Source organism: Ictidomys tridecemlineatus, unplaced genomic scaffold, assembly GCF_052094955.1.
Source record: "Ictidomys tridecemlineatus isolate mIctTri1 unplaced genomic scaffold, mIctTri1.hap1 Scaffold_385, whole genome shotgun sequence".
Lineage (NCBI taxonomy): Eukaryota > Metazoa > Chordata > Mammalia > Rodentia > Sciuridae > Ictidomys > Ictidomys tridecemlineatus.
This window is the reverse complement of record NW_027522532.1, coordinates 258,674-270,960: the sequence shown is the minus strand read 5'-3', so window position 1 is coordinate 270,960 and position 12,287 is coordinate 258,674. Positions and strand designations below refer to the sequence as shown.

Below are 12,287 nucleotides of genomic sequence, written 5' to 3'. Positions count from 1 at the left end.
ATTCAGCATCAGAACAGTCCAGAGCTCCACTGTGGCAAATGGCAGGTGACAGGACATGGCATATGTAGAACAGGGATGCAGCCACCTTGTATCCTCAGCATGGAAATAAATTTCTTCATTCTTGAGAGGGGCTCTTTTGTCATATTCCAGCCTCTACCTTTCATAATGGCCCTCTAGTTTTCTCACTCAAAATAAAACAACATAAATGGGGAAATATCAATATTCCTTAACAAATTATGTACTTGCAATGACAGGTGTGGCATGAACTCACTTAAGGTATTCTGAAAGATAGGGATAGGATTGAAGCCAGGGCCCAAGGCAGAAGCTAGTGCTGGTAACAGATAAGTTGAGAATGGGAAGGCAAAAGTCAGGGCTTAACCAAAAGGCAAATGGACAAAAAAGGGGCTTATGTTTTCCCATTCACTGTTTTGCTCTCCTACTTAACAACTAACTGAATAAATTCATGAAATGACTACTTATTTTTTTGTTTATTTGAAGCAGGGATAAAATTTCATTGAGAAATATTCTCTCACAATCCCTAAAACCAATGAAGACAAATATCATTATGTTATCATAAACCAAATAAGGTTGATTTAATTTGCAAAACTTCTTAAATGTCTAGAAAAGGAAAGGCACAGAAAGGAAAGTGTCCCTGTGACAAAGCATATTCCAGGCTCAAGGTCTGGGCACCACTCCACCCTGTGCCTTTCCAACCCAACTGAGGAAGGTGTGAATCTGCAGGGCTCCTGTGCGGGGATGACAGCATAGGACAGTGGATCAGAAACAGAAATGAGTTTCAGAGACCAAGAAAGCAGGAGCAGGCTGTGGGAATGCCCCTAGGGGACACATATGGCCTCCAACAGGTTCTTCTTTCTTTCTGTTCTTTTGCATCTACTAATCTACTGGGACAAGGACCTCATCTGCAGCAGCATGGGGCTGCCAAGACCAGACAGGTGCTTAGACAGAATCTCCAATCCTATCTATGTGGAAGTCATTTCTGTGCCTTTAAGAATTCTGCTCAGCAGCCCTAGTAAACTAGATTGGGTTCTGGTCTCTTCAAGGCTTTCCAAGTTGGGGAATTTCCCCCCAACCCTGTTCTCTTTCCAGATGGAGCTTTAGAGTTGCAGAATTCTGTGCCTGCTCCTACAGGAGAGAAAAAAATGAATTTTATTCATTTTTGCATATGTAGTGCTTTTAAAATTGATTTATTTATTGGCACATATTAAACTGTACATATTGGGAAGGGATTCATGTTATCACATCCATCCACTCTTCTTCCATCTTCTCTTCACCCCTTCCCAGTCCCTAATAATCCCTATTCTATGTTAAAGTATTTTATTTTAAATTCCACATTTGAGAGGGAACATGCCATACTTATAGCTATTTTCACAACATGTGGCAAAAGGTAAGCACTCTGTATATGCTTAAGTTAGTACTAATGCAGAGTTTATGACATTGAAAGTAAAAGGATCATTAAACACAGTAGACTGTGGTCCTGTAAGATGCTAAATATATGTACTTCTGACAATTTTAAAGTGAATCTGATAGCCAGGCAACAGTGAGTCATGCATGTAATCCCATCTACTCAGGAGATTGTGGTAGAAGGATTTCAAGTTCTAGGACAACCTGAGAAATTTAGTAAGACCCTGTCTCAAAAAGAAAATAAATACAAAGTGGATCTGGTACAAGAATGTGAAAAATCCCCTTACATTAGGGAGATGTTTAAATGGCCTCATTTATGCATTTGTCCTTGATTGGTGTTATGTTTTTAGCATAATAGTACCAATCATGTAAGAATAAATATAACTTTAAAAGAGTTATTAGTTGTATTATGTTTCAGGAACTGTCACTTTATTTTCATTTCCTTTTACCTTCTTCAGTACTGAGCATTGAAGCTGGATCACTTTAGAACAGAGATACATCCCCAGCCTTTTTTATCATTCTGAGACAGTTACTCAGCCAGGCCTCAAATTTTCACTCTTTCTGCCTCAGCTTCTCTAGTAGCTAGGATTACAGGTGTATGAGAAAACTGTGCCTGACTGACCTATATGATTTCTTAATATCTAAAATCTACTTTTTGAAATCAACAATTTTGTTCTCATTCACAGGTTAATCAACCACCACCACTGTGACTTAGAAAATTTAAATGTCACTTGAATCTATTATAAGTTGAGACAAGAATTTGAATCTGAACCCCGTATTTAGTTATTTGGTATTTAAGTCTATAGCTTGCCCTCCCTCCCTTTCCTTCCCTCCCACCACCTCTCTCTTCTCCTTAATCCTTTTAATGTAGAAATTTATCTGTACAGAAACAAAACAGGAAGCTGAGAATTCCAATGAAGACTGAAGAATTGAAGATGGACCTTCTCTCAAACAGTCTTCCCCAAGAGGTCCTAAATTTCATTCTCAACTATAGCATAGCCTGTGCTTTGATTTGGAATAGTGAATTAAGCATTTGTAGAAGAAGAAGGTACATGCCCTAAAGAAATGCTATGTGACATAGGATATCACATATGTAAAGGAAACAGAGAGATTGGCATTTCATTATAAGTAACCCTTTGTAAAATATTTTAACCTTAATCTAATTAATAACTGATACCATTTTGATTTATTATAATGGCATTCAAGATGATTGCTTTTCTTTTTGTTTTGCTTTTTTGATTTGTTCTTCTTAGATATACAGAATAGTTAAATGAAGACGATTGCTTTTCCACTGAAGTTCATCAGACCCAGCCTTCTGAAGCAATTTTCCTCCAAGAGTACCATCACTACCCAACAAAATGAACTCTACATTAAGACTGTGCAAGAGAGCCATATATAAGCATCTGAATGTTTAGCAGCCACTCAATCCTTTGCCACTTTTCTCAGCCCTAACACTGTTTCTCCTGATCTAGAGGCCAAAATTATGGACCATTTACTCCTGTGTGAAGCAGGCTATGGATTCTGCAGAGATGACACTGAGATCCCAGTTGCTTTTGACACTGAGCTCAGAAGATTCTAGGCCATGGCTACTCCCCTACATTTCTACAGGAAACTGCTCCGTAAGCCATAGGGGCTGCTATATTGGGCCTTCCCTTGACTCCATCAGTTGCCTACAGCCCAGATACTAAGAAACATGCCTAGTTCCTCCTACCTGCCTCCCTGGAACTCTATGCCCATGACAAAGAAGAACTCAAATTCAGCCTCAGGAGAGTTCCCTGCTGCAAAGCAGCCATGAAGTCACTTGCCCTGACAGATTCTCTTGGTCACATTCATGTAGTCCTGGAGAGAGGCTTCCCAGAAACATGTTGATCTTTAAACCTGGGCCATGATCACTGAGTCCTATAAGTACTGAGTGTTCAATTTGAGGGATTATACCTTTCAGACAAATGTAAGATTTTTCTCTTACTCATGTCTCTTTGTTTACCTACTAATAGGCAAGAGATATTTGATTTTCTTGCTCAACAGTAGACAGAATGAAGAGAGAACAGAGATGGAGGAGTAATGCATGTGTGGATGCAGTACTGCACAACACTATTGTTGGAAAGTAAATGCTGTGTTCACCCTAAAAAACAATCTGGCAATGCTCAGGAAAGTTCAGGTAATACTCTTTTGAGGAAACAGTTATGTTTATGGGCACCTGCCCTAGATAAATTCTCCCACAGGTGCATAGGGACAATTATGTGTGGTGATAGGGGACAGCAGAAATACAAATGTCCACTGCAGGAAATTGGAGAGGTAGAGTGTGCTAAGGCACATCAGAGGCTACTATGTCAGAGTTAAAAGCTGCAGATGAAATGTACATAAAAAGATCTTAGTAACTTGTAAAGAAGGGCTTTGATTGCAGATTAGTGGTAGGGTTCTTCCCTGGCATGCATGAAGCCCTGGGTTCACTTCCCAATGCTATCACAAATAAAAAAATAAAAAATAAATAAACAAACAACAAATGTTAAAAATTCATTCTTAATAAAATTAGATATGTCTCCTGAAACTTTGTATATCAAGTGAAAATATAATCACCTATAGAATGAATCATTCCTCTTCCTACAACTTGTCCAAGGTGATCTGTGAAAATGGTTCACTATTGTCTTGATACACAAAACTCCACAAAATCTTACAAATAAAGAGGTTCAAATCTTTGTGTTCACTTTTAAAACACAAAGAAACTGCCAAGCCATCAAGGGTATGCATATCCAAAGGGCCACCAAGTGTCTGAAACCCACCAATGTGGGTTGGCATAGTGGTTCATGCCTGTAATCCCAGCAGCTCTAGAGACTGAGACAGGAGATTCCAGAGTTCAAGGCCACCCTAAGCAACTTTGTGAGGGTTTATGCAACTTAGTGAGACCCTGTCTTAAAACATAAAATTTAAAAAGGCTAGGGGATTAACTAAGAATTAATTAATTACCCCTGGGTTCAGTCATTAGTAACCAAAAAACCCAAAAGAAACAAACAAAAAATGTGTGTCATTCCACTGTTAAAATGGTAGTGTTGATTGGTGTGTCTAGACCAAAGAGTAGGGCTAACATAGGGTCCATAGACCAAAAAAGTGCTCAATTTTGGCAGACATCCTTAAATATGGAATAGTAATGCTGAACTTGAGGATTTAGATATGAGTTTTTTGGACATTTAATGTATCCAATGAGTAAAGAACCTAGATGTACTGCCACAACTACCAAGCTCATGGCCAGATTAACCCATACTTGAACTCCCCCTGCCCCATTGAGATGATCCTTACTGAAAAAGAATTGTTTCCTAAACCAGAAGAAAATGCACACACCCATGAACACAAACACATGCACAAAAAAGAAAAACAAACAAACAAACAACAACAACAAAAAGAAAAAGAAAAAGAAAAAGAAAAAGAAAGATGTCTCTAAATTACTGAGACTGGCCTTGAACTTTAAAACCTCCTGCTGCAGGTTCCAGAGTCACTCAGATTACACCTGTGCTCTAGCAGAGCTAGGTAAATACACATTTAAATAAAATAGAAATGCAATGAATTGCCATAAAAAAGGAAAGTAGATAAAGGGGAACAACTTAGGATAAAATACTCCTATTTACATTAGAAAAGTTTAGGATTCTGGAAAAAAAAAACTATGGATAATGTGATATTAACTCCATTGATTTGCCCTTTAGACAGGAAAATCATAGGAAATTTAGATACACTTTAATGCAGAAAATCTAGGCATAGATTAGAAAATTTACAATTCTAGAGGCTGGGGTTGGGTCTCAGTGGTAGAGCACTCACTAGCATGTGTGGGGCACTGGGTTTGATACTCGCCACTACATAAAAATAAAGAAATAAAATAAAGAAATTGTGTCCATCTACAATAAAAAAAAGAAAAGAAAAATTACAATTCAAAATAGCCATAGGACTCTCCTTTTCTCAACACAACCTGCTACTCTTACTCATTTCCCTACTTAGCCATGAATGTTTTAAAACTTAGCTTCTCCATCCAGTTTCAGGATGAATTAGCTTATGGTCTTAAGACTATGATCCAGCACCACTGAGTCTGGTCTCTAAAACCAGGCAATCCCTGCACATATGGGGAGAATTAGCTGGGTTCAGTGACCCATTCAGGTAATCCCAGTAAATGAAAAGACTGAGGGAAGAAAAACACATGTTTGAGGCCATACTAGGCAACATGGCCAGATCTTGTCTCAAAACAGAAAATAAAAAGGGCTAAGAAGAAGCTCAGTGGTAAAGCCTAAGATTCAATCACCAGCATGACCGGAAAAAATAAAATGGGATGCAGAATTGGACACAGTCATTACTTTATGTGGTTGGTTTATTTGTGTTTTGGATACCAGGAATTAAACTCAGGGGCACTTGAGAATGGATCTACATCCTCAGCTGTATTATTATTATTATTATTATTATTATTATTATTATTATTATTTTATTAGAGACGGTCTCACTGAGTTGCTTAGCACTTCATCCTTACTGAGGCTGACTTTGAACTCAAGATCCTCCTCCCTCAGGTTCCAGGACACTAGGACTACAGGGGTGCATCACTATGTCCAGCTAATTTGTCTATGTTTATCTGGAATAGGGAAAGAATTTTTACAATGATTTGAAACTGCCAACCTATCTTGCCACTCACACCCATCCACCTTTTCATTATCTAACTCAATCAAAACCAAGGAATTTCAACAATGCCTTCAGGATTAGTCCATTTGCACCTTAATCCTATCAGGTTCTTCATTCAATTTGTGATACAAATGAATGTTTTTCACATGTGATTGGATATGGCTTCTGAGGTCAACTATAAGACAGAGCACTATAAAAAGGTTCTGTCCATACCAGACTGAATCATTTGCTCCTTTTCCTAGACCAGGTACACACCTTAGCCTGGTAGGGATGCTGAAGCTATGGCAGTCTGTCTGTCAACCTCAGGATCCCTGACTCCCAGGAGGGCATGTCCAGAGACCAACATGCCACCAGGCCTGAACCCAGAACAGGAGTGGGCCTGGGCAATGGATAACTTTCCTGCTCTGAGCCACCACTCCTGCCAGTGCCTCCAGAGCTGAGGAAATGTGAATTTTCTGGTAAGCCAACTGCCTCACTGGGCTTACACAGAGCAGGGGATCTGAGAGTAGTGTATTAACAGAATATGTTGTTACACAGGAGCAGAGAGTTGAGAGGGGCCAAAAACAAGGTCTAGACCTGAGCATCCAGGAGCCAATGGCTGAATCTGCTCAAGAGCTCCAATCACCTCAAGAAGAGGCAAGCCCTACCATCAGTGTGGCTCAATGGGCCCTGAACCTCCCAGGAAGTGCCAGTGCCTGGGCTACTGGACAGACACACATTCAGGCTGCCTCTGGGAGCCCAGCTCATCCCTCGAAGCTGCTGAAAACCAAGCCCTACATCCCAGAGGTACCCAGAATAGAAAGGAACCCCAGCCTGGAGGATGCCTTGCAGTACAATGCCCATCAGCCAATGCCCTGGAAGGAATCTGAAGGACTCCAGTGGGGACCCTCATACTGTCCCTGTGGACTCATGCACTGGGACTGTGCCCTGCATGCCTAGGAGTCTTGAAGTTTTGGCTGTGCTGATCATTCTTATTTTGTTCTTTCTCTCCTGAATGAATTAAAGGCTCTTCAATAGGAAAGAAATCTTTGTGTAATTAATTTGATAAGGAACTCTTCTTTTAGTTGGACTGAGAATTCTCATAGTTTCTAAACTCAATTTTTCATGATGATTAAACCCATTCTTTTATTCACTGCTTGTCTATTGATTTTGAGGGGGTGACTCAGAGTGGGGAACTGTATAGGTGGGTCTGGGGCAAGAAGGAGACAATTATCCAGGTCAGAGCTGTGGGCTGAACCCAAGGGCATCTCTGAAGATATGAGAGTAGGGTGTTAACAGAGTGTGTAGTTGGGTGGCCACTTGCTGGTGTTTCTTCAAAACTGAATGTGACCTTCTTGAACTCTGGAGAGAACCAGCATCCATAAGTTTCCTTTAAATGATCTCCAGTTACATTAACCAAGAAAGAAGACCAAATAAAATCTTTTGTCTTGGGCCCTTCTGAGATGACAACTAGGGAATCCAAGACATCAGCTGTAGGTCAGACATTTCCAGGCAGTTACAGAATCCTGCCCTGGTGGGCTCTGTACAGTGGTGGGTGTAAGGAAGGCCTTAGGCCTTAGCCTAAACAACTCCATTTTAAAACTCCAGTTTGAAACCTGCAGTCTCACTAGGCATGCCAACCTACAGAGCCCTGTAGTATGGCCTTCAGGCACAAACTAGTCACTTCTCCATACCCTGACAAGCTCAGAGTGAAGTCTCTCCCATGTTTCCCTCACCATGATGAGAGCAAAAAGCAAGAAAATCAGGGTGAGGACAACCAGACCAGATGATTTAACCTCAGAGCAAATGATGTCACTGAGAAATCTGATGGCAGCTGATAGAGATTGAAAGGGTGGTCAGAAGCCCCCAAATTTAGTATAAATGATGGAGCAAACGAACAGACATTTAGTCAGCTGACACTGATGCACACAAGCCTGAGAGCCTGATGAGGACCCCATTGGAGGAGCCCCAGCTAGGGAGAAGTAAGGGGAAGGGAGGATCCAGGCAGTGCCAGGATCCCACAGCACAAGGGGAACAGAGGGGAGGCCTGGGAGAGGCCAGAAAAAGGGATCTGAAATCAAGGGACAGAGATAGGGTCCTTGAGAAGGGCGGACAGGGCCTCAAGCAAGGAGCCAGGCCCAGGAATGGTAAGCCAAGTTTTAGGGCCAGGGCAGGGGTGCATGAAAACGCACAGGGCTGGAGAGGGGAGGGAGGGGAGAAAGGAAAGCCAGTAGTGCAGGGGGAGGGTGGCTCAAGGCCCAGGTCCACTGCCTGGTGTCAGGGTTCTGGAGCAAGGCCCTGGCTGAGGGAGGCCAAAGAGCCCAGGCAAGGGGCAAGGTTACATTTTCCCAAACGAAACCTGCAGCACCAAGAGGCCAGGTCTGGTCCCCTGGCCTAGGTGAGAATCCTGGGAAAGGGATCTGGAACAGGGGCCCAGAAGGTACAGGGATGACAGGAGGGTTAAAGGAGGGCACAGCATGAAGGGCCGAAGGATGGGGTTGGTGGGGTGGGGGTCAGGACCTCAGCAAGGAGACCAGGCCTGGGACCTAGGGGAGGGCCCATGCCAGGGGAAAGCAGGGAATAGCAGGGTCAGGAAGGCAGGCCAGCTCTAGGCTACTGTAGTACAGGCAAACCAAGGGAAGCAGGGACGCTGCCCCAGCAAGGGACCTGCAGTCCAAACCCAGGGACACACACAGCAAAAAGGGCCACCAGAGTCTCAAGTGAGGAGCCAGGTCCAGGAATGGAAAACCAAGGGCAAGGGCTAGGGAAAGGGGCTCAGGACAGTGCACAAGTCTTGGGAGGGAAGGCAGGGGATCTGGCAGTGGGGAGGCAGGCTCCTGGCCCAGGGCCACTGCCAGTTGTCAGGGTTCTAAGTGTAGGAACAAGGGCCCAGGGAGAGCCAGGGGTCCAGGCAAGGAGCAAGGCTCTGTTTCCCATAAGGGGCTTTTGCCCAGATGAGAATCCTGGGCCAGGCACCTGGCCAAGGGGGTCTGGCAAGGGACAGGGGCAAGGAAAAGGGCATGTCGGGTGTCACGGTGGGTGAAGAGAAAGGCAAGAGCCAGGCCCCAAGCCAGGAGCCCAGGCAAGGGACCCATCCAACAGACCAAGGTTGAAGGAACCAAGGAGAAGGAGACCCAAGTGCCAGGGGAAAGCACAAGGGGAAGGGGAAGAAGGGGCTGCACCAATACCAGGAGACAGAGGGCTGCCCAAGGTGCACAAATGGGAGCATGCTAGGAAGGCCAAGCAAGTTGCCCCCAGGTCAGACTCGACCAGGAGCTATGCCACCCTACCTCATGGGTCAGTAGGAATTTGGTCAGGGGCTCAGGTGAGTGGCCAGGCCCAGGACTATATCATGCGAGGTCAGAATTAGGGAGGGCTGGGTTGGGGTAGGGGCAGCATGCAAAGAGAGAGGTCAGGGGAGAAAACGGGAGGGAACGCTCAGGGCAAGGTTGGCGCAGGACCCCAAAGTCCACTGCCAGGTGTCAAGCTTCGAGTGACAAAGGGGGCCCAGGTGAAGGGCAGGGCTGTGTTTCCCATAGGGAGAATTCAGGACCCAGAGGCCAGCCAATTCCACTCCTCTGCCACAGGTGACTAGATCCTCAGAGAGAGACCAGGACCAAAGGAGAACCCTGTGAAGGGATACCTTGTGTGCGGAGGTGGGGAGGGGTCATTGGGGAGCCAGGATCTATTTGAGGAGCTCTGGCTAGGGAGAAGCAGGGGGAGGAAAGGGTCCTGGCAGTGTTAAGATACCACAGCATAAGAGGAACAGAGGGAAGGCATAGGAGGGGGCTAGAAAAAGGGGTCTGAAATCAAGGGACAGGGATTGGGTCCTTGAGAAGGGCAAGGAGCCAGACCCAGGAATGGAGAGCCAATTGTCAGGGCCAGGGCAAGGGTGCATAAAAACTCATAGGACTGGAGAGGGGAGGGAGGGGAGAAAGGGGAGTAGGTGGTGCATGCCGAAGTCTGGCTTGGCACAAATCAGGAGCCACTTGTCAAAAAGAAACTAACTTTATTTTTAGAACTACAAACGCCAAACAAAACAGCTCCAGGGAAAAACCCTCAGAGCCCAACTGCCACCACCGGCTTCCACAAGCCTCTCTCCCCCACACCAGCCTCTCAACCTCCCACAATCCTCCTCCTCTTGAGGCTGATTGGCTGGGTTGCGTGGGCAGAGCCAAAGAAGTCACCCAATGAGCAGCTCCGTGGAGGAGCCAATCAGCTAGATGTTGCTGGGGCAGCTGTGAGCCAATCATCAGCTGGCAGTCTGAAGGGCAGGGAAACAGCCCAATGAACATCACCGCAGAGGAGCCAATCAGCTAGATGTTGCTGGGGCAGTCTGAAGCTTGCTGGCAGCTGGAAGTTTGCTGGGGCCCCTTTGGCTGTGGCTCTCAACATCTCCCCCTCTCTGTTTAAACAACAAGCATGTGGCTTATGGACCGTGCCTGCCTTAGGTTGTCCAATACATATGGTCCTTACCCGTCTTCGGATGAGCTGACCTCAGGGCGTCAGCCTCCTGTCTTAGGTTGGTACCATTGTAATTGGATCTTACCCGTCATTGACTACCGGTCCAGTATACAGCCACACCTGTGGAGAGGTCTCAGCGGGGGGGGGGGGGTGAGGTTCTTTGCCTCACCTCTGTTGACCCTCAAATTTTAGCTGAATGATCATGACAAGCAGAAGGGAGGAAGATATACCAAGTCAATTGACGGCTCCTTTTGGGAAAATTGTACCACCGATGATATCATCAGCAAAAATACCCCAACACTACCACAAGTCGCTGCACCAACAGATAGTTCACAATGCATATAAGTGACACATAGTTCTGTAAGCAGTTCAGTGCAAGTCCTGTAAGCAGTTCAGTGATGGCTATTGCAGAAACTGTAGATTAGTTTTATCTTTGTCTTCACCGGCACAGGGATGAAGATAGGAATTCTGGCAATAATGACTAAAGAAAAAATTAGGTAACATTCCAGAAGACACTAAAAGAAAACAATTTTCTTAATAATTTATATTATCTTCATCGGCACTGGGATGAAGATAGAAATTCTGGCAATAATGGCTAAAGAAAAAATTAGGTAACATTCCAGAAGACACTAAAAGAAAACAATTTTCTTAAAAGAAAACAATTTTCTTAACAATTTATATTATCTTCATCTGAAGATAGAAATTCTGGCAATAATGGCTAAAGAAAAAATTAGGTAACATTTCAGAAGGCACTAAAAGAAAACAATTTTCTTAACAATTTACATTATAGTGAAGAGAATTATTAAATATAATGAAAACGAAAGGTGAGAGTAAACAAACAGATCTGTTAACCTCCTTTTTTGTTTACATATTAAAACAATTCTTAACAGTTATTTACCCAATTTAAATTAAACCATTTAAATCACGTGAATAAAAAAAAAATATTTGGATCCATCTTTTCATGAGCGCTCATCATATATGATATATGGAAATACATACATTGGACATACGTACATTCAAACATATAACACAAAACACAAGTGTGCACACATAATATAATACATACAACACATAACATAATAGTAAAGGCCTTATAACTTTTTACAGGTAAAATCTCTATTGCAATGTTTAAAAACTCTATAGTCAAAAAAAAATAGAACTGATCAGCAAAACATTAACCTAGGTCTGTATGAGCTCAAAAAAATAAAATAGAACTTCATGATATGGGAAAGGGCAATAATAAAATAGATATTGAAAAAAGCATCCTGGTTCTGTCGCAGATGTAAGGATAGCCAAATTGGAGTTTTGGATATCAGCTATTATGGATTTGAGCTAAATCATCTTCTTTTTGGTCTGTAGAAATCACTTTAGTTAATCTCTCTGGAATCCAAATCAGCTGCTGTTCTCCCTGTGGAAACACAAAAACAGACCCCCGACTCCAGACAATCACTGGGTCAGGATTTTAGTTAATCTCTCTGAAATCCAAATCGGCTGCTGTTCTGGGTCAGAACCTTGGTTAATCTCTCTGGAATCCAAATCGGCTGCTGTTCTTCCTGTGGAAACACACAAACAGACCCCCGATTCCAGACAATTACTGGGTCAGGACCTTTCCATTGTCCTGTTAGAATATCTTTCCAAAGTACCTTAGGCTTATGTACATTTTTTGGACACATATGCCTTTCTGCAGCACTAAGTCCTAATGAATCCAAATTTAAAAAGTTTAGAGTAAAAAGGGTTATTTTAAGTTTATCTTTGGGGAATATATACCCCTT

General features: G+C 43.3%; 2 long non-coding RNA genes across 2 annotated transcripts; both read left to right on the top strand.

Moving 5' to 3' along the window:
- Window positions 1-206: 206 nt before the first annotated feature.
- Window positions 207-2,781, top strand: LOC144373398 (uncharacterized). The gene is made up of 2 exons (XR_013433085.1): window positions 207-2,390; window positions 2,676-2,781. It is a non-coding gene; the product is annotated as an uncharacterized LOC144373398 (long non-coding RNA).
- Window positions 2,782-3,331: 550 nt separating this feature from the next.
- Window positions 3,332-7,204, top strand: LOC144373397 (uncharacterized). The gene is made up of 2 exons (XR_013433084.1): window positions 3,332-3,370; window positions 6,610-7,204. It is a non-coding gene; the product is annotated as an uncharacterized LOC144373397 (long non-coding RNA).
- The last annotated feature ends 5,083 nt before the right edge of the window (window positions 7,205-12,287 follow it).